The sequence below is a fragment of the Balaenoptera musculus genome, chromosome 10 (genome assembly GCF_009873245.2).
Source record: "Balaenoptera musculus isolate JJ_BM4_2016_0621 chromosome 10, mBalMus1.pri.v3, whole genome shotgun sequence".
NCBI classification, from domain to species: Eukaryota; Metazoa; Chordata; class Mammalia; order Artiodactyla; family Balaenopteridae; genus Balaenoptera; species Balaenoptera musculus.
In genome coordinates, this window is record NC_045794.1 from 59,444,875 (window position 1) to 59,468,204 (window position 23,330).

Consider the following 23,330-nt stretch of genomic DNA (forward strand, 5'->3'; position numbering starts at 1 on the left):
AAGGGAAAGAAAAAAATGATTTTTCTTTCAAAAGGAATAAATAGAGCATTCTCTTAAATAACAAAACAAAGTATAACAAATATAATTCAAACTGCATTATGTTAATTTTGTCATTATTTTAGGAAATAGATTTCTTGCAATGGCTAAATGTTATTAAGAACTCTAAAATCCATAAAAGCAAGGATCCTGTCTCTTCTGTTCATTGCTATATATTTTGTTAAAGCACAGTACTTGGAATATATAGTAAGTTCTCAGGAAATATATATTCAGTTGAATGAAATTATGAATAGTTAATATTAAAATTTATACATTAATTCAATATTCTTTGGGAATTAAAAAACCTCTAAGTACATTACTATGTGTTTTTGTCCATGCTTGCAAATATGGTAATATTTTGTATGTTTATATTTCATATTATACAATGTAAATTTACTTAAGTTAATATTTAGTAAGTTTATGTGCTACTTTTTCACAAGTATAGCCTCCCACCAAAACATGAATCCCCCATGTTCTTGCAAGACAACGCTCTGGCAGTTTATTTTGTTTTCATTTACTCTTACTCACTAATAGTTTTGAGTTTAAAATGAATCCCTTGGAAATACCTATTGCTGTGTCACATCTCAGGAGTCACGGTCTGTATCACATTTCCTAATTTGGCCCCCATGGACTAGAAATGCTGATCCTTTTTGTTTGTTTTTAATTTAAAAATGCCTTTCGGTAAAAAAAGATCTGTAGTTTAGTGATACTTATCATTGGGAAAACATGATATAAAAAACTGGAATTTACAGTTTGTAAGTGCTATGGGTTAGGCTTGAGGGTACATTGTTGAATTCCCAAAGAATGGAAGAGCTAGAGACTTCCCAGTCAGCAGAAGGGGAAAGTGGTCACCAGGGAATTCTGAGTTGCATTCACTCTTTTTATCATTGGGTAGTACTTTTCTTTGTCAGGGTAAGCCAAGAGAAGCATATTTTTGCTAATGCGCCTTTGTAACTGGATTACAATTTGAACATATTTAATTGCTGCATTAGTCAAAACAGAATTTATGTTTCAAATTTGACAAAGTGAAGAAAAATAATTGGCTTATTAATTTTTTTTTAGCCACAACATTTTTACCTCTGACATTACACTCTGAAGATACAGCTGAGTTATTATTGAGTTTAACAAAGATGTGCTAATGATGAGTTCACTGAAGCTGCATCAGAGCAAAAATAAGCAATCTGTATTTAACTTTATGCTGATGATACAGTGGTAAATATGGTTGTTTAAAAGACCATCTGTTATTTTCAGGCATTTATATGGAATTCTATGGTGGATAGCAAAACTATCGTGACTGTAAACCTAAAAAAAGACATATGTTATTAACAAAAGTAAAGCCCCCATCTGCCCCTAGATGTTTGTTAGAGAGCTGAATTTGGTAAACTAGTTGTTTGAAATGGCATTGGTTGCTGTCAGTGACTTATTCACTAATATGTGTGCATTTCATTAACATGTTAGTCTCCCATCAAGGTCATTATTTTAAACCTAAATTAAAAGTATGACAGGTGAATGGAACTTTGGTTTACTTGAAAGCCTTCAGGTATGTAATAGTGAAAGAATGCCTTTCTTTCATTTGGTTTTAATTTACTTTTCTGTAAAATGAAGGAGTTCATTCCTAGGACTTTTTATAAATCTAAGGTTTTATGATTTTGTTAGCTATCCAGAATAGTTCTGAAAAAATGGGTTTATTGAACCCTGGAAGCCATTTTAACATTACGTACTACCGATCATTTCAGAAATTTCTTTAGGAGTAACTTATAGTGACACACACACAAATCATTGCAAATTTGATAAGAAGAGTTTATAAACAGACAATGTTCTGTCACAGACTATAAATTACCTCTGAAGCTTGTGTCCACGGCAGATCAGAGAACTGAATAGGTGGTGGGATGAATTGGGAGATTGGTATTGACATATATCCACTAATATGTATAAAATAGATAGATAACTAGTAAGAACCTGCTGTATAAAAGATGAAATAAAATAAAATTCAGAAAACACAAAAAGAACTGAATAGGCAGTTAATCTTTCCGGCTTAGAGTCTTTTTTCTGCCTAGGATCAGGGTCTGAACAGAAAACCTACTCAGTTTACCATCACCTGGGAATTGCAGGAGAAACTCTCTGGCATCAGTGTGCACTCTCTATTTTCCTATGTCATCCTCTTAGGAATGGCTGTGTGTATAGATTTCTCAGATCAAGGGACACTTGCTTGGAGACCTCCATCTCAGTGAGCAAATATATCAAATTTGTGTGTGTGTGTGTGAGTTCATACAGACAAAAAAGGGAAAGAGTTAGGCAGAGAAATGAAATGAACTAGAAGAGAAATTAATCACCTTAAACATATGCATGGCTTTCCATAAAATAATAAAACATTACTTTCTTTCTCACTTTTACTAGAAAATCTCAACATTAGAAATGTTCTCTTTTTCTCAGAAATACGTATATTTCTTTGCCAATTAGAAAAGAGATTCTTGTAATAAAAATGAAAGCACCTCTATGGTATCTTCAGTTTCATTTTCTATTGAATATTTCTAGAGTGGAGACTGATTAATTTAAGGAATAATCTTTCTTGTTCATTGGTTGAATTTTTTTAAATTAATTAATTAATTTTATTTTTGGCTGCTTTGGTCTTTGTTGCTGCACGCAGGCTTTCTCTAGTTGCGGCGAGCAGGGGCTACTCTTTGTTGTGGTGTGGGGGCTTCTCATTGTGGTGGCTTCTCTTGTTGAGGAGCATGGGCTCTAGGCGCATGGGCTTCAGTAGTTGTGGCACATGGGCTCAGTAGTTGTGGCTCGTGGGCTCTAGAGCACAGGCTCAGTAGTTGTGGCACATGGGCTTAGTTGCTCCGTTGCATGTGGGATCTTCCCGGACCAGGGCTCGAACCCGTGTCCCCTGCCTTGGCAGGCGGATTCTTAACCACTGTGCCACCAGGGAAGCCCTGGTTGAATTTTTATATAAAATCATTAAAATGGTTCATTGCTGGAATATGGATTTTTTTTTTTTTGGTTGGAACAGAATATGGCAATAATAAAAGGCATTTTAACTGTGTAAGAAGTTAAGCAATTTTCTTGATGCCTCCAATGATAATGTTCATCAGTTCTAAGTTCATTTTCATAGTATAATACTGTTATTAGAATTAGCATAAACTTAAAATGGTGGGTAATTCATATCTATTAGACAAAAAATCATATTCTGTTTTTGAAGTTCTTATTACTGTTGAGTAACTTGCAGGTTTTAAATTAATTTTCCTAATTTGCATTAGGTTTAAAGCTGTAAATAGCTTTTCAGAATATATAATTGAGTTGATGTTGAGCTTGTACAAGAGCATCCTATTAAAATAGAGATTTCTATTAACATTTGAGCTGTGATTTCAGAGACACCAAGGAAAGACATAAGACAGGCAATATATTAGTAATATGCAGTTTTGCTAGGCTCTTTCCAACAAGACTCAGCAGAGAATCATAAGGGAAAGGGAATCAAATAACAGTACAATTAATGTTCCAATTGAGCCATATTTTACAGATTACTACAGATGTAATTGGGTGAGAGAAAATACAAAGAGAAACAAGAATTTTAATATTGACAGAAGGAAAAGCAAGTCAGCACTTTGCTTGTCAAATACAGAGATGCTTCCACCTCTCATTTAACACAATAATTGCAGAGGAAACAAATAGGTTATTTGAGCTACATAAGAAATTGTATTAACCAATCAAGTTCTACAATGATTGAGAGTCTAGTATTTAGCGAGAAAAGTCTGTCATTGACATCCTGAGGTTGGGTTGCTAGTAGTTAACACTTGAGTATTCTTCTCCTTTGGAATCTGAATATTTTCATAGTTCTTTTGATTTTCCAACTGCATCTTCACTATTGCTGGGTTTTTTTTTTTCACTCTTACATAGATGATTTTCATTTCTCACCCTTAGCCCTCTTCTCTTTTCATCCATTTCCATGACTTCCAACTAGCACTACTATGCAAAGGAGCCTCAAACTGGCATCTCCATTTATGAGCCTGTTCTTTAACTCCAACTCATATTTACTCACATGAATTTATTGAAATTTGCTCTGTATGCTCTGATGTCACCTCCACTACAACATGGGTGAACTGAACTTCCTTATCATCTTCCCTCACAGAATTTTTCTTCTTCTTGTGTTCCCTCTTTTTATTTATAAGCCACTATTCTTTTTGTCACATATTTGGCATTTTGGAGCCCTGGCTGAGTTTTTTCACTCACTTTCCTTTCACATTCAATAATACAAGGTCTATCATTTGTTAATACTATAGGACTCTTCTCATCTCTCTCCATTTTCTGTATTTCTACTATCATGTGGCTTTTGATCTTATACTTTTAACCATCCCAGCACATATGCACTACATATCTGAAAGATTTTTGATAATGATGGGAAGTCATATACTGCCTACCTCATTTGTTCCTAACTTTCTCTGGCTTTGACTCCTTACATAACTTAATTTATTGTCAGACTCTTCTTCATTATTCCACCCCAATCTTTTGGCTGTGGAAATTGCATCCCATCTCTCTGGCTCTGAAGCCAAGTCCTTGTTTAAGGGAGCTGGTTTATAACTGCTCAACTCATGTCACTGGGTGATATATCAAACCCAGCAAATTTGGTTTTTGTAGGATCCCAGTGTCTGCTCTGTATGTCTCTGAGTATCATTGTGTGGTTACATCTATCAGACAAAACAAATAGGAAAACTAATATTATGTCCATAAACTTCTGGAGAAAAGGGACCTGCTACCTGTGTGTATTTGCCCTCTTGGGTCCAGCAGTATGTATTCAATGGAATTTCCCCCCCAAATTTCTTTTTTTTTAATTAATTAATTAATAAATAAATTAATTTTTTGGCTGTGTTGGGCCTTTGTTGCTGCGTGCGGGTTATCTTTAGTTGCGGCGAGCGGGGGCTACTCTTTGGTGCAGTGTGTGGGCTTCTCTTGTTGCGGAGCACAGGCTCTAGGTGCGCAGTCTTCAGTAGTTGTGGCTCACGGGCTCTTGAGCGCAGGCTCAGTAGTTGTGGTGCATGGGCTTAGTTGCTCCATGGTATATGGGATCTTCCCGGACCAGGGCTTGACCCCATGTCCCCTGTATTGGCAGGCAGATTCTTAACCACTGTGCCACCAGGGAAGCCCCTCCCCCCAAAATTTCTTTTCATTCCTTATATATCACACAAAACTGCTCTTTTCCCCACTCACATCCAACCAAGTTGATTTTAGAAACCTAGATACAATTGTAAGGATTCAATACCTAAAGGCAGGCTATTATTTTCCAAAAACTTCCTGACCCAGAGCTGATTACTGAAATATTTTTGTAAAGATAATACTAATTGCAGTCCTTTTGGTAAACTCCCTACCATTTATGCCTAATTACCCAACAGTGCAATAATGATTATGCAAATAAGTAAATGCTAGGTTAAATTGGCTGTAAATTTTGTTTGACTGCAACATCCAACCTTGTGTCTGCTCAGAATTTATTGTGTGTTTTTTATTTACTATGGCCAGATATATCCAACTAAAGTCATTCAAGGGAACAATTGGAACAGTAGTAAATAACTCAAGAAAGTAGTGATGAATCAATAAACACATTTTTAGGAAATTGTTCACATTTTGTTAGAAAAAGAAAGAACATTAGAATCTACAACAGGATTGCATAGCAATGAACAGTCCAAATGCAGATAGTTCTTGGCAAAAGAGATTTTAATTTCAAGGATTATAGTAGATTATGATGATCATTCACATTTGGTTCCCTAATTCAGAATTCTTTGTAGGGCTTAACACAAAAATGGTTAATTAACTCTCATGATCCTTAGAATAGAAGATTTTTTCAGCCAGGTCACCATTGCTTCTGAACAATAATAGATGTTCAAAAATGTGGATGTTCAACAAAAATTTATTGAGTCAGTGGTTGCTTTGACAAGATATCTGCTCTCCTCAGATTTTAATATTTTAAAAAGTCTGATTATATATAATGTTTTTCAAATTGATTTTGTCATTAATATTTTGTGCCATTTAGTATTAGAATAAGTTCGATTATTTAGAAGGAAAAAGAAAGGGTTCTAGTATCTGAATAGTCAGTTTAAGTCATGAACAGAGAAGTCAGGTTCATGATGACTTTGAAACCATAACGTGCTAATGGTAATAAACTTAGGACAAATGGTTATTTCACTTATTTATTTTACTTAACAAATACTTATTAAGTGGCAGAGTTTAGTCTTCACAATAATAGGAGCAACTCAAACTGGAAGTGTCTGAGCTATTCTATTCAGGGAGCTTGCACAACATTTTAAATGATAATGGTACTCACTCTAGTGACAGTATTTTTTTCTTTTTTATAGTGACTATAACATACTTGGAGGCAATATTCATAATCATAAGGCTGGCTTTGTGGACATTCCATCTGTGCAGTCATATAAGGCTCTCTCAGAAGGCCCCACATTTGTATTAATGCTCTGCTGTTGCTGTATTGAAAGTCTTAATAATTTTTGAACAAGGGGCCTTGCATTTTTATATTGCAATGGGTCCTACAGATTATGTAGGGGGTCCTGCATAATATATAAATAAAGAGATTTGGAGTCAGACTACTTTGGGCTTGAATCCTGGTTCCATCAATTTTGGATAAGTGACTTTTAAGCTTATAATATTAGGGAAATTCTACCTACTTTATAACTTACTATGTGGATTTGATGAAATATTGTGTAAAACACTTTAACCAGCCATGGTGACTATGAAATAAATTATATCTTTTATTGTTATTCTGTTGCAATGTTTTGCTAAATATTTCAATAGATATAATTTGAAAAATGGGCCCCAAGTTTAAATAAATCAGAAATTTTAAAAGATTATGTAAGACTCAGAATTTTGTATCATGTGAAGATCTTAAAAAGGGAAGTGAAATATGCAGTTTATTCAAAAATGATTTGCGAGAGGGCAGACAGCAGAAGCAAGAAGAACTACGATCCTGCAGCCTGCGAAACAAAAACCACAATCACAGAAAGATAGACAAAATGTAAAGGCAGAGGACTATGTCCCTGATGAAGGAACAAGATAAAACCCCAGAAAAACAATTAAATGAAGTGGAGATAGGCAACCTTCCAGAAAAAGAATTCACAATAATGATAGTGAAAATGATCCAGGACCTTGGAAAAAGAATGGAGGCAAAGATAAAGAAGATGAAAGAAATGTTTAACAAAGACCTAGAAGAACTAAAGAACAAACAGAGATGAACAATACAATAACTGAAATGAAAAATACACTAGAAGGAATCAATAGCAGAATAACTGAGGCAGAAGAATGGATAAGTGACCTGGACAGAATGGTGGAAATCACTGCTGAGGAACAGAATAAAGAAAAAAGAATGAAAAGGAATGAAGACAGCCTAAGAGACCTCTGGGACAACATTAAATGAACTAATATTCACATTATATGAGTCCCAGAAGGAGAAGAGATGGAGAAAGGACCTGAGAAAATATTTGAGGAGACTATAGTTGAAAACATCTCTAACATGGGAAAGGAAATAGCCACCCAAGTCCAAGAAGCACAGAGTCCCAGGCAGGATAAACCCAAGGAGAAACATGCCGAGACACAAAATAATCAAATTGACAAAAATTAAAGACAGAGAAAAATTATTAAAAGCAACAAGGGAAAATCGAAAAATAACATACAAGGGAATCCCCATAAAGTTAACAGCTGATTTCTCAGCAGAAACTCTACAAGCCAGAAGGGAGTGGCACGATATATTTAAAGTGATGAAAGGGAAGGACGTACAATCAAGAATATTCTACCCAGCAAGGATCTCATTCAGATTTGATGGAGAAATCAAAAGCTTTACAGACAAGCAAAAGCTATGAGAATTCAGCACCAACAAACCAGCTCTACAACAAATGCTAAAGGAACTTCTCTAAGTGGGAAACAAAAGAGAAGAAAAGGACCTACAAAAAACAAACACAAAATAAAAGAAAATGGTAATAGGAACATATGTATTGATAATTACCTTAAATGTGAATGGATAAACACTCCAACCAAAAGACACAGACTGGCTGAATGGATACAAAAACAAGACCTGTATATATGCTGTCTACAAGAGACCCACCTCAGACCTAGGGACACATACAGACTGAAAGTGAGGGGATGGAAAAAGATATTCCATGCAAATGGAAATCAAAAGAAAGCTGGAGTAGCAATTCTCATATCACCCAAAATAGACTTTAAAACAAAGACTATTACAAGACACAAAGAAGGACATTACATAATGATCAAGGGATCAATCCAAGAAGAACATACAACAATTATAAATGTATATGCACCCAACATAGGAGCACCTCAACACTTAAGGCAAATGCTAAAAGCTATAAAAGAGGAAATAGACAGTAACACAGTAATAGTGGGAGACTTTAACCCTCACTTACACCAAAGGACAGATCACCCAGACAGAAAATTAATAAGGAAACACAAGCTTTAAATGACACAATAGACCAGATAGATTTAATTGATATTTATAGGACATTCCATCTGAAAACAGCAGATTACACTTTCTTCTCAAGTGCACATGGAACATTCTCCAGGATAGATCACATCTTGGGTCACAAATCAAGCCTCAGTAAACTTAAGAAAATTGAAATCACATCAAGCATTTTTTCCGACCACAATGCTATGAGATTAGAAATAAAGTACAGGAAAAAAAAAACATAAAACACACAAACACATTGAGGCTAAACAATACACTACTAAATAACAAAGAGATCACTGAAGAAATCAAAGAGGAAGTCAAAAAAATACCTAAAGACAAATGACAAAAAAAACACGATGATCCAAAACCTATGGGATGCAGCAAAAGCAGCTCTAACAGGGAACTTTATAGCAATACAATCCTACCGCAAGAAACAAGAAAAATCTCAAATAAACAACCTAACCTTACACGTAAAGGAACTAGAGAAAGCAGAACAAACAAAACCCAAAGTTAGTAGAAGGAAAGATATCATAAAGATCAGAGCAGAAATAAATAAAATAGAAACTAAGAAAACAATAGCAAAGATCAATAAAACTAAAAGCTGCTTCTTTGAGAAGATAAACAAAATTGATAAACCTTTAGCCAGACTCATCAAGTAAAAGGGGGAGAGGACTCAAATCAATAAAATTAGAAATGAAAAAGGAGAAGTTACAACGGACACTGCAGAAATACAAAGCATCATAAGAGACTACTACAAGCAACTCTATGCCAATAAAATGGACAACCTGGAAGAAATGGAGAAATTCTTAGAAAGGTATAAGCTTCCAAGACTAAACCAGGAAGAAATAGAAAATATGAACAGACCAATCAGAAGTAATGATATTGAAACTATGAATAAAATCTTCCAACAAACAAAAGTCCAGGACCAGATGGCTTCACAGGTGAATTCTATCAAACATTTAGAGAAAAGCTAATACGCATCCTTCTCAAACTGTTCCAAAAAATTGCAGGGGAAGGAACACTCCCAAACTCATTCTACGAGGACAACATCACCCTGATACCAAAACCAGACAAAGATACTACAAAAAAAGAAAATTACAGACCAATATCACTGATGAATATAGATGCAAACATCCTCAACAAAATACTAGCAAACAGACTCCAACAACACATTAAAATGATCATACACCATGCTCAACTGGAATTTATCCCAGGAATGCAAGGATTCTTCAATATATGCAAATCAATCAATGTGATATACCATATTAACAAATTGAAGAATAAAAAACATATGATCATCTCAATAGGTGCAGAAAAAGCTTTTGACAAATAGCTTCTGAGAGTTCATGATAAAAACTCTCCAGAAAGTGGGCATAGAGGGAACCTGCCTCAACAACATAATACAGGTCATATATGACAAACCCACAGCAAACATCATTCTCAATGGTGAAAAACTGAAAGCATTTCTACTAAGATCAGAAACAAGACAAGGAGGTCCACTCTCACCACTATTATTCAACATAGTTTTGGAAGTCCTAGCCATGGCAATCAGAGAAGAAAAAGAAATAAAAGGAATACAAATTGGAGAAAAAGAAGTAAAACTTTTACTGTTTGCAGATGACATGATACTATGCATAGAAAATCCTAAAGATGCCACCAGAAAAACACTAGAGCTAATCAATTAATTTGGTAAAGTTGCAGGATACAAAAATAATGCACTGAAATCTCTTGTATTCCTATATGCTAACAACAAAAGATCAGAAAGAGAAATTAAGGCAACAATCGCATTCATCATTGCAACAAAAAGAATAAAATACCTTGGAATAAACCTACCTAAGGAGTTAAAAGACCTGTACTCAGAAAACTATAGGACACTGATAAAAGAAATCAAAGATGACACAAACAGATGGAGGGATATACCATGTTCTTGGATTGGAAGAATCAATATTGTGAAAATGACTATACTACCCAAAGCAATCTACAGATTCAATGCAATCCCTATCAAATTACCAATGGCAGTTTTTACAGAACTAGAACAACAAATCTTAAAATTTGTATGGAGACACAAAAGACCCCGAATAGCCAAAGCAATCCTGAGAAAAAAAAAACGGAGCTGTAGGAATCAGACTCCCTGACTTCAGACAATAGTACAAAGCTACAGTAATCAAGATAATATGGTCATGGCATAAAAACAGAAATATAGAGCAATGGAACAGGATAGAAAGCCCAGAGGTAAACCCATGCACATATGGTCACCTTATCTTTGATAAAGGAAGCAAGGATATACAATGGAGAAAATACAATCTCTTAGAAAGTGGTGCTGGGAAAACTGGACAGCTACATGTAAAAGAATGAAATTAGAACATTCCCTAACACCATACACAAAAATAAACTCAAAATTGATTAAAGACCTAACTGTAAGACTGGACACTATAAAACTCTTAGAGGAAAACATAGGAAGAACACTCTTTGACATAAATCACAGCAAGATCTTTCGTGACCCACCTGCTAGAGTAATAGAAATAAAAACAAAAATAAACAAATGGAACCCCATGAAACTTAAATGCTTTTGCACAGCAAAGGAAACTATAAACAAGACAAAAGACAAACCTCAGAATGGGAGAAAATATTTGCAAATGAATCAACAGACAAAGGATTAATCTCCAAAATATATAAACAGCTCATGCAGCTCAATATCAAAAAAACAAACAACCCAATCAAAAATGGGCAGAAGACCTAAATAGACATTTCTCCAAAGAAGACATATAGATGGCCAAAAGCCACATGAAAAGCTGTTCAACATCACTAATTATTAGAGAAATGCAAATTAAAACTACAATGAGGTATCACCTCATACTGGTTACAATGGGCATCATCAGAAAATCTACGAACAATAAATGCTGGAGAGGGTGTGGAGAAAAGGGAAGCCTCTTGCACTGTTGGTGGGAATGTAAATTGCTACAGCCACTATGGAGAACAGTATGGAGGTTCCTTAAAAAATTAAAAATAGAATTACCATATGACCCAGCAATCCCACTACTGGGCACATACCCAGAGAAAACCATAATTCAAAAAGAAACACGCACCTCAATGTTTATTGCAGCACTATTTACAATAGCCAGGTCGTGGAAGCAACCTAAATGCCCATCAACAGACAAATGGATAAAGAAGATGTGGTACATATATACAGTGGAATATTACTCAGCCTTAAAAAGGAAAAAAATAAGGTCATTTGTAGAGACGTGGATGGACCTAGAGACTGTCATACAGAGTGAAGTAAGTCAGAAAGAGAAAAACAAATATCGTATATTAACTCATATATGTGGAATCTAGAAAAATGGTACAGATGAACTGGTTTGCAAGGCAGAATTAGAGACACAGATGTAGAGAACAAATGTATGGACACCAAGGTGGGGAAAGCAGGGGGCGTGGAATGAGGGAGATTGGGATTGACGTATATACACTAATATGTATTAAATAGATAGCTAATAAGAACCTGCTGTATAGCACAGGGAACTCCACTTCACTGTACAGTAGAAACTAACACAACATTGTAAAACAACTATACTCCAATAAAAAACAAAAACAAAACAAAAAAACACCCCAAAAAACTAAAAAACAAAAATGATTTGGTCCTTGAACAGATTTCTTTTTCTTTCAACAAGCATTTGCAAAACAGAAAAGAAATGGTTTCCTGGAAAAGGAGTGGTCATCTCACATCTCAGTAAAGTGGGGATGTTGACAATCCACACAGACGAAAATGGACTTGATCTATGGGAAACAGGGTCTATGTGGCAATAGATTTACTTGATTCCCCTAAGTGACTTGTAGCTCTTAGTCACATTTCTGTAGGGATGTAGAAGCCTAACTCTAAATCACTTCTGTATAACCAGTACTTTTCAGAGAACACAGTTTAAAACAACTACTAATTAAATACAGCTGTCACTTGATATCCACAGGGGATTGATTTCAGGATCCCTGTGAATACGAAAATCTGAGACTACTCAAGTCCCTTATATAAAATGGTGTAATGTTTGCATATAACCTATACACATCCTCTCATTTACTTTAAATAATACGTAGATTACTTATGGGAACTAATACAACGTAAATGCTATGTAAGCAGTTGTAAATACAATGTAAATGCTATGTAAACAGTTGCTGGAGCATGGCAAATTCAAATTTTACTATTTGGAAACTTCTGGAATTTTTTCCCAAATATTTTTGGTTCACAGTTGGTTGAGTCCACGGATGTGGATACAAAGGGCTGATTGTAGTTGTTGCACATGAAAATTTTTAAAGCCTTCTCCTTCCTTTTGTAAATATCTTGGCACCTATCTCATCCTGGATGACTTCAATATATCTATAGACTGTGGTTTCTTAGTTTTTTTTGTCAACTCTTGTGAATTTCTCTAACATTTTACCTCACCTAAGCTGTCACCTCCTAAAAAAACAACCAGAAACACTAAACGTCTCTAATTCTAAAAGGACTGATTCAGTTAATGCACTATTCAGCCACAGCCTCCTAGTCTACATTGCTTGCTCAGGTTCTCCCACAATGTCTTGACCTTTTCAGGGTCTCTTGTCTATTCAAGCCTTTGCTTTCTTCCAGACTTCCACCCTTATTTTTTTCTCCCTTCCTCTTTTTATCCAGTTTAGAGTCCATGCATCTTTTACAATGTCTACCAAACTCTTGGTAATAAACTCCCTGTCCTTTTGTCTTTTCACTTACCTATTTGGAGAAAGTCTAATCCTGGTTGAACTCAACTGCCTATTTCCTCTACGTATGCATGTGAGCAGTGAATAATTTTGGAGAAGATTAATAGGGGAAAACAATAGCACAGTAAATTATTATAAATTAATAACTACCTGTCACAGCTGGAATCTTTACATTGTACAAAAGTCTATGTTTTTCTGTCAGTTCAATCCCCCAAATGTGTGAAGATTATTTCAAACTTTTTCAATGATGTTCCAACCTACCCAATTCCCACTCACAATCCTTCTCATTTTCAGCAAATGAATATGCCTCCTGATTTAAGAAAAAAATGGGAGTGGTATGGTAACTGTTAAATGGAAACTCCAACTTTCTTTCCATATACTTTTGTGATAATCTTATGTCTATATTCATTATGTGCTTCTTCCTTGATCTTTTATTAGGGAGGCATTACCTTTTCTCACCTATAGCCACTTCCTCTCCCTATGCTTCCTCTACCTGACTCACTTATTAAGAAACCAGACCCTCTCAATTATGCCTGTTCTCTTCTATATATTCAAAATTTCTCTGGGACTTCCCATTATGTATGTCCAAATTGTAAAAAAACATAGTAAACTAAAAAGAAAAAACTTTATAAACACTGGGAAAAACCCATCTCTGAACCCACAAGTCTCTCTAGTCATCATTCTATTTCCCTCCCATATTTTACAGTAAGACATCTCAGAAGAATTACTTGAACTAATTGTCTCCGTTTGTTATCTTTTCATTCCCTCCTCAATCTGTTCTGAATTGACTTCCTCCCATATTACTACCAAAACAATTCTCACTAGGTCATCAATGATCAATACTCTTAAATCAATGGTCATTTTCAGACCTCATCTTTATTTATCAGCAATATTTGACATATTGATAACTTTCGCATTGAGACATTCTCCCCCACCCCCGTCTCCCCTGTTTGCTCTCTTTTCTTTTTTTGTATTTCATAACATATAGTTTCCTAAATGTTCCTCTACCTCTCTGCCTGCTACTTGTTATTCTCCCATGCAGTCTAATTTTTCTCTGTCTAGCAATTGAATATTAGAGAATCTCAACACTTGGTTATATGCCCTTGTTTCAATTATGCATAAAGCAAAACCATCCCCAAACTTAATGCCTTAAGACAATAACAACTTATTATTTCTCATGACTGTGGGTTGGCGGGATAGTTCTCCTGGTCTCACCTGGGCTCACTTGTATGTCTTTATTCATCTGCTAAGTCTAGACATATAGAGTAAAAGATGACGCCACTCTCATGTCCAGAATGTTGGCAGGGAAGGCGGGTTTCCGGGACCTCTCTCTCCACATGGTCTTTCATCATTCAGTTGTTTTACCTGCATTTCTTTACACAGTGTCTGTGTCTCACGAATGTAAAAGTAGAAGCTACACTATATCTTGAGGCTTAGGCTCTGGAACTTGCACAAAGTCATCTTAGTCAAATTTTTTGGTCAAAACAAATCACAAGGCAAGTCAGATTCAAAGTGATGTGGAAATCCACTCCACCTCTTGACAGAAGGAGTGGTGACATCACAGTGTCAAAGACCATGAACAGTGTGAGTCATGATTAATTGGACAGCATTATTATCACTCTCTACCCCAGACCTCATCTTTTCATTCTATACTCTCTCCCACAGGGCTCTTTGCTTATTCTATTTGGCAAATATTTATTGATCATTTACCTTTGTGCCAGTTACTATTCTAGACTCTGGGGACTAGATGTAAACAAGATTAAAAAATTGCTTCTCACTTTGAGCTTATAATTTAGAGGGAGTGAAAGAATATAAACAGGTAAAAAACTTTGTAAAATAATTTTAAATAGTAATAAGGGCAATGAAGAAAATGAAACAAAGCTTAGTAAAATAAAATTACTATTGATGAAGGAAAAATCGCAGGGATCCTCCTTGATGAAGGACCTAAGGTGGAACACTTAGACTTGACCCTTCGTATTTCCATGTGAGGAGAGTTGCAACAGTGCCACTCTGGCCTCTCTCTGGCTTTTTATTCACACCTCCCTTCTATTCATACCTCCCCACAGAAGTAGGATTGACTTATCTTAGTTTGGGAGAAGGAACTAGGTAGTGTAGTTCCACATACAAAAAGAAGGCATTCCTTGCTTCTCCATGCCTTGACATTTTATAGGACGAGCCCATACTGAGAAATCTGTGATCGTGCACTCTGCCTGTGTCTGAATGGGTAAATTCAATTCTGGGATGCAAGTTTGGTTTGCCAAGTCATTTTTACAATTAGCTTTAATAGTAATAAAAGTCATTTTTTGATTTCCATCTGTCTGACTCTTCAGGCTATGAGTTGGTTCTGAATTTGCGAATTGAAGAGATGAGTGTTATTTATTGATACTCTAATATTCCAATAGAGACATTTTAATTAATATCTTCAAATATGAAGAGCCTGACAAGCAAAGGTGTGAAAATGACTTTTCAGTCTGGGTGTACAAAGAATTACAAAGCCAAATTTACAACATCCATATGCAGCCCCTAAAAGTATGTTCCTCTTTCCATATTCCCTGTAACAGTGAATGGAAATACTATTCATACCATAGTATAGTCCGGAGCCTAGAATTTATTCTTGATACCTTTTGTTTCCCTTCTCTCAGTTATTCTACTAAAGCCTACTTACCTACCAAAATATCTTGAATCTAATGATCTCTTTTATTTCTACCAAAAGCCATTTTGCTATTAGCTCTTGACATTTTTTTTTAATATATGCATCTTTCCCACATCCAAATTATACCTTATGTCAGTTAATGTAATTTATACCATTCCCTACTGTTTCTTATATATCTCCTTAAGAATGTTTCCACTGTTTTATAATAAATACTCAAACCCATAACAAATATTAACCTGTCCATCAAAATTCATGTTCCCCTTTCCATAGTGTGGACTTGTCAAGACAACTACCTAGCACGGGATTGCATTTCCCTGTTTTCCTTCCTTTTTTTCTAGTTCTCACTAATGGAATATAGTGGAGGTAATCATTACCTTTTCTAGGTTAGGGTTTCAAGAAGTCATTGGAGTTTCTCGATTCTCTCTCCCTTCTGCATATACACAGACAGCTCTAAGATCACACAGTTGGCAGAAACCCAAGACAAAAGCAGTTTGGGTCATGAATCGCCCCATGCAAGAAGTCATCTACCAATCACAAATAGCTATACTGGACTTTCAGGTAAATGAAGAATAAACTACATCATGCTAAACCACTGACATTTTGGGATTTGCATATTTGAATACTCCGTATTATTCTAGCTTATATAGCCTACACAGCCTAGGTAGTCTAGCTTATCTCTGCAGCCTCACTTTGTTCTACTTTCTCTTATTTCATTATGTTCTCTTCACTAAACTTCATTCAGTTCCTTGAACGCTTTACTCTACCACAGGACCTTGGTACATGGTATTCCTTCTGCCTGGAATGCTCTCTAATGCCTTTATGAGGCTTACTTCCAGAACTTTTGCATCTAAGTGCTCACATCTGATACATTCTTTGGAGGTTTGCCCTCAGTCTACTGCTACTTGTTGCTTTGCCTGAAATCACACACTTGTTTGACTTTTGCCACCTTTCCTGTCCTGCTTTTCCCACTCTTGAGAGTACTCCCTCAATAAACCACTTGCACAAAAATACTTATCTTACTATCTGTACTCTGATGAATCTGATTTACGGCAACGTCTCTTAGATCTCATTTTACATCCATTTACTCAGGGCAGCCTTTCTAGATGTTCCAGAACAGGTCATGTTCCCTATAAGTGATGTTTTTATAACACTGAGAATTTGACTATAGGGAGTATTTCTGGCATGAAGTTGACTCTCAATAAATACTGGCATGTGCCTGGCATGAAGCTGACTCTCAATAAATACTGAATGAATAAATGGAGCAAAGAAAGAAAAGAGAAAGGACTAAAAGAGAAAGGATATACCTCGTATTGGTGATGACATAAAAGAGAACCCGACCTTATAAGAAAAATAAATTCACTGCAATGTTTGCAAGGTTATTTTTTAACCTCTCATTCCAATTGGGAGATCAAATTGCATTCCAATCAACTCCATAAATTATAGGAAATTATTTTGAGGAGGTATTTTTGGGAGTGTTTATAATTTCAAGTGTTTTATTAACTACTACAAACTGGTTGATTTTTTTCTATACCAGGTCAAATTAGGACTTCTTAAAAGCCATCAACAAATCATTTCTCTATATGAATATTCTTTTTTCAATTAATAGTTATTTGTTGGACTCACTAGGCATCTTGTTAGCCATTGGAAGTACAGGGGTAACGTAGATAATGTATAGCCCTTAGTTTATGGGGCCTTAAATATAGCAGTCATTTGAAAATTTATATGAATGATTATAATTGTACTAAGTTCTTGAATATGTGGTGATTATGTAAATATTAGGACACCTCAAAGGTACATGTCCCTTCAATGTTTTCCTGGTCCTAATTTGAGTGCTATGAAGGCTTTCTGATTTTCTATATTGCTATTTTTGAGCTCCCAGCTCTTTGTAGGACAGCCTCTAAGAATTGCTTTTTATAACTGGAAATGTCTCTGGGTCAGTTTACACTCTCCCAATTCCCTGCAGTAGATACTGTGCGGGGAAGAAAGGATCAGAGGGGATTAGAAAGAGATTTATGTTTGTGCACAGGACTTTTTAGGGAACGGCTGAGACTCCTAATGGAAGCCAAAGTAGAAATGTTTTGGAGGCATGCACTTACCTGTAGACCTGGGAGAGCCACCTGAGAATGCAAAGGCAGTGGAAGGCCAGGAAGGGTTGATTGGGCTTCTTAAAGCTGAGGCATGAGGATTGGGCTATCCAAGACCTTGTAAAATTTGCAAAGGTAGGGCAGCCTGACTGAGCAGCAGAAATGCTATGCTGGAGAGCAGAGTTTGCCTGAGGTGATATGAAGCAGCTGAGCAAGGAAATCTGCTGTGCCTGGAGACTGCAGTGTGGGCAATCCACCTGTGAATAATCAGTTCTTGGCTGATGACTGTATGTGCAGCTTGGTGTTTTTGAAATACTCATTCTTACTAGGATAGGGTCTGGTAATAATTAGTCGTTCTATAATCTGCTGCATCTCTCAAAAGTCATTTCTATTAAGTGGAATTACACTCTTTTAAATCTGGCAATTCAGGCCCATATGTTACTTATATGTAATTATTCCAGATCTTTCCTTTTTTACCTAGGCAACTCATTATTAATTAAAGTTATCTATATTAATAATGATCACCATGCAAAGCTACACTCTTGCAAGGAATTACAATGTCAACAGCTGCCAATCCTTAGGTGAAATGATTCAGTAATGGGGAATTACTATTCCTTGGGGACCTGCAACCAGTTCTTGGGTATAGAAGTTAAACTTGCCAAAGTCATCCAAGTAGAATTGGCAGAACTTTCCCTTTGCGTTCTTTATGAGTGACTAAAAGTATTCAAACAGGAAAATGTGTTTTTATGTGTCCAGAGATGTAGGCTATAAAAGAAATCTTGTTTATTTTAGAACTGCATACAACTCATGCCACAGTCCTAATACAGGTAAGAACAAACAACAAAAAAATCATTTCATTTTAATTAAAAAAATAATCAGTGCTGGCACTATTTCTACATAGAAAAAGAAAAAAATCCTGAACTACTCTGAAGTATTCAAATGATTTGAATGGATATAGAAGAGTTTGGGGTGATGCAAACATATAGGTCACTCCTCTTTGTAACTGTATGAGTTTCAACTTAATGTACTGTCAGTAGTAAAACAATGTATTGGAGAATATGTAGGAACAACAGATCTTTGTTTAAACTGTCTCATGTAGAAACATATTTTCCATATAGTACAATGTTATCTTGATTAATCCTAAGGAGATGAATCAAATAAAGTAAAATAAGGTCAGATTTTGCCTAGGATTGATTGAGGATGTGGAATACTTTTTTGCCTTCTCTAGGTGGAGTAGCTTGTAGAAGCAACTGAAAGGAATATAGTAGAGTAGAGTAGAGTAGAGTAGAGTAGAGTAGAGTAGAGTAGAGTAGAGTAATTACTGTAGTATAGTATGGTGCAGTTTGAGTGTCTGGAAAGTGACCAGAGTACAGGCTGGAAGGTGGAGGGAGCAGAGGGAGAGGGAATCCTGAAAGAGGGCAAAAATGGAGGGGAATCCCTGTGCTGGGATGCAGCTCTGTCTCTCTTATGGTCTGTCCCCTTTTCTGATGATCTTTCTGACAGCAGTATCTTACTCTTATATTTGGTGACTGGCAAGACTTCAAACTGGAAACCTGAACTTACATTATATCATTTTAATGGAATTCTTAAACAAGTAAACTCATGGATTACAGATAAATAGGATTTCTTTACAAAAGGGGTACAAATCTAAGGGATTGGGTCATATTTTTTTACAGACACTCTATTTCCTCCTCTTCAGTTAAGAGCAAGGGCAAGTATTTACATTGAACTTTTAAAAATTTTTTTAACATCTTTATCGGAGTATAATTGCTTTACAATGGTGTGTTAGTTTCTGCTTTATAACAAAGTGAATCAGTTATACATATACATATACATATATCCCCATATCTCTTCCCTCTTGCGTCTCCCTCCTACCCTCCCTATCCCACCCCTCTAGGTGGTCACACTGAACTTTTTAAATTATGCAGCACTTTTCTATAAATTGTCTCATTTGAGTTTCAAAACAATTCACCAAAATAACTTCTTTGACCCAATTTTATAGGTCAAACATTAAGACTTAAACATTAAAAGACTTTTCCAACATCACAGAAGCAGAATTTGATCAAGGCAAGAACTGTGTGTGTGTGTGTGTGTGTGTGTGTGTGTGCATGTATGTGAAAGTGTTTTTTAACCAAGAAATAAATCAATGTTTACATATTTTACTTTAATATGAGACATAAATAAGAATTTTCATGTTCCCTTCCACTGTTTGATAAGAAAGGAAGAGGGTAGTAATTTCAAATTAATGACATTCAAAGGCAATACAAAGTCTATAGTTATAGATTGTATACAAGATAAGTACCTTGGGGAAGTTTTAGGTTCACTATACTATTATTATATATTTTTCCCTAAATCAAAATATACCTTTTCCTTAGGCTATTATGGTTTAAAATATTTCTTTCCAAGTCTTGAACGTATACATTAATGCACATGCATACTCATATGAATGTATACTCTCTGGGATAAAATTTAGGAATATCAACCACAGCAATAGCAGTAATAACAAATGCTACCATTTACTGCACTTTTACAGTGTGCTAAACTTTGTGTGCTTAAAGAAGCTCATTTAATCTTTATATAACCTACAGGGATAGCTATTATCCTCATATGACAGATGGCTAATTTAAGGCTCAGAGAGGTTGAGAAACTTGAAGTAGTTGGGATTTATAAGTCTAGTGTAACAAAGAAGCCAATAGGATTTTAAAACAAAGAATGTAAAATTGTTTATTGATCTACATACCACCTAAAGCACTGACTAGACAATATGTGGTATATGGTAAACACTGTTGTTTGAAAAGTAATGCTTGTCATATATAGCAACGCTCTTTGTATTTTTATTTCTTTCTTTTCCAAACAAGTGCCAGGGTGAAAGATGACAGTGTGGGTAAGGGGAGAATGTAATACGGTGTGTTTTGTGTTTTCAGGCCACCAGCAAGTCCTCCAAAGGTCAGATATTGAACGTGACTACAATAATTCTAAAGCAGCCTTTGGAGCCATCAAATCACATAAAACTCAGCCATACGATGGCAAGTCTTCAGCTGTAAAGGAGACATTTTATTCCCTTCTTCCTAAATTCCTATATATATTATACTGTCAAAGAGTAGAAAAATTGAGGATTAATAGCAAATAGCCACACCTACATCTGTATCACTGGAATTAAGAGAGGCTGACTTTTTTTCCTCTGAATTATGAAATTCTTGCTGTTTCCTGTCAGTCCTTTTGGACTCCTTTCACATTCTCATTCTTTACCTTATGATGCCACTTTGGGATCTTCCTGAGTGACTATTAATGCTATTCAGGATTGGGTAGCAGTTCTGTTATCTTTACCTTTATTTCTGTCTCTTCTGGGACACATTTGATATCCTTGTAGGCTTTAGAACTAAGAAATCACAATTCACTTTTTTGAAGTAAATTCTTCAAATTACTAAAATAAATTCTCTAAGGTACTCACTGTCATATGACAGTGCAATATTATTGGTTTCTAGTGGTGATTTCAGCACTGATTTGTCCAGTGTTTCCCCTTCCTCAGTATAATTGTTTTTCGCTTTAATTCACTCATAATTTCCTATATACTTTGAATTATATTTTCTCAAGTATAATATTTTTACTTTCTATTTCTTGATGGTTTACTGTATTCCATATTGTATTTCAGCTCTTCCTTATAATTTTAATAGGAACGTTTACTTTTCTTTCCTTTTTAGAATGATTCCTACACACTATCTTCATCATCAAAATAGATTATAAAGTGATTTGTGAAAAGCTTTTATTTGTAAGGGATGATTTCCCAGCTCCAATCCTACTCCTGAGGGATCTTGAACAGCAATCCCTTTATCCCCAAGCATTACTCTTGGGGATGAGCAAGGCCTATAGAAATTGCTGCCTGACTGAAAGATTAGGCTGAGAGAGGAGGGGAATAATATGAGCTAAAAGAAGGCAAAGGAACAGGAGTATGAAAAAACGTAAAGAATTCCTAAAGTCCAGGGGAAAGAAAGATAATAAAAGTAAAAATTGTCCTCATGGAACAACTGGAACACCACATGGAGAAGGGTGTTGTGGATGTTTATCCCAAATGACTTCAAATTTTGTACCATCCCCATGCCAGTGCTTTGCATTCTTCTATCAGTATATCTTTGTCTTCTGGACTTTGGGATAAGTACTTAATACAGATCTTCATTTGTCATTACCATTTTTCCTGCCCTAACTCTACCCTCATCTCTCTTTGCATTTGACTGCACTTGACAGAAAACACCCCAAGCTTCTTAAAACCTTGATCTGTCACTAAGTTCCAGCAGCTGCACCTTAGATCCATCAACATGTCAAAATGTCAGGTGCTGAGACTCGTATGTGGGTATTGCTTCTGGCAGTTTTGATCATTGTAGCGAGACATGAACATTTCCTATCCAGTATACTTTCCGAGTGGTATGACTTTGCAGCAGTAATTGTATAACACCATCATGTTATATCTTATTGTGGAATACAGAATTGGACTAAAACATACAGTGATCATACTTTTGCAGTTTGCAGATAATATAATAGGAAAAATGAATACATAGTATTCATACTATTCATATGTATACTACATATTCATATACTATTATTCATAGTAGATATGTGATCCAATCACTATCAGAAAGACTGCAAGTGGTTATCACTTTTAATTATTTGGGAAACTTATCTGTTACTATTGAGTAGAAATAAAAGCATATGTATGAACAACTTATGGGAATGGATTTGGGGTATGTTTCCCCAATTCAGAAATTAGTTTCTTCTTTCAATATATGCCTGAACTACATTTGAAAGTGAAATAGCTAATACTGGCATGTAATAATGTGGATTAATGGCCAAAGACCTATAGAATCTTACATCATCTCAATTTTTGGTTCTTTTGGTGCTGTCTCCCTTGGGCCCTACAACCTACATAGGCAACTAGGAGCTTCCTGACAGGAAACAAGTGCAGGCATCATCTTACTACCAAAGGGTCTTGAAAAATTGATCTAGGCATTTCCTTCTACACTGGCCTGCTGTCTTATTCCTGTCCTTCCTACGGAGAGGATTTAAAGTAGAAGGTCCTGGTGCCCCCTATCTTCAAATGTAGGTACCTGAAGCATTAGTACCTGGCACCACAACACCATTAGGTGGGGCCTTAAGGGGCTTTCCTCATATGAACACTTGTTATATTGCTTTCATTGTAAGATGCTGACCCTTAGACTCTTTTCTTTAGTTACTTAGAGAAGTAAAGCTCCAGCGTGTTCTTGCTTGTTGAAGATTACACTTCGCATTTCCCTTCAAGTGCTCTAAGTTTCCACTTTTCTGGGTCTTATAACATCAGAGACAAAATAATCTGTCAAGTGTCAGTGTTATTAGACATGAATAAAATCAATTA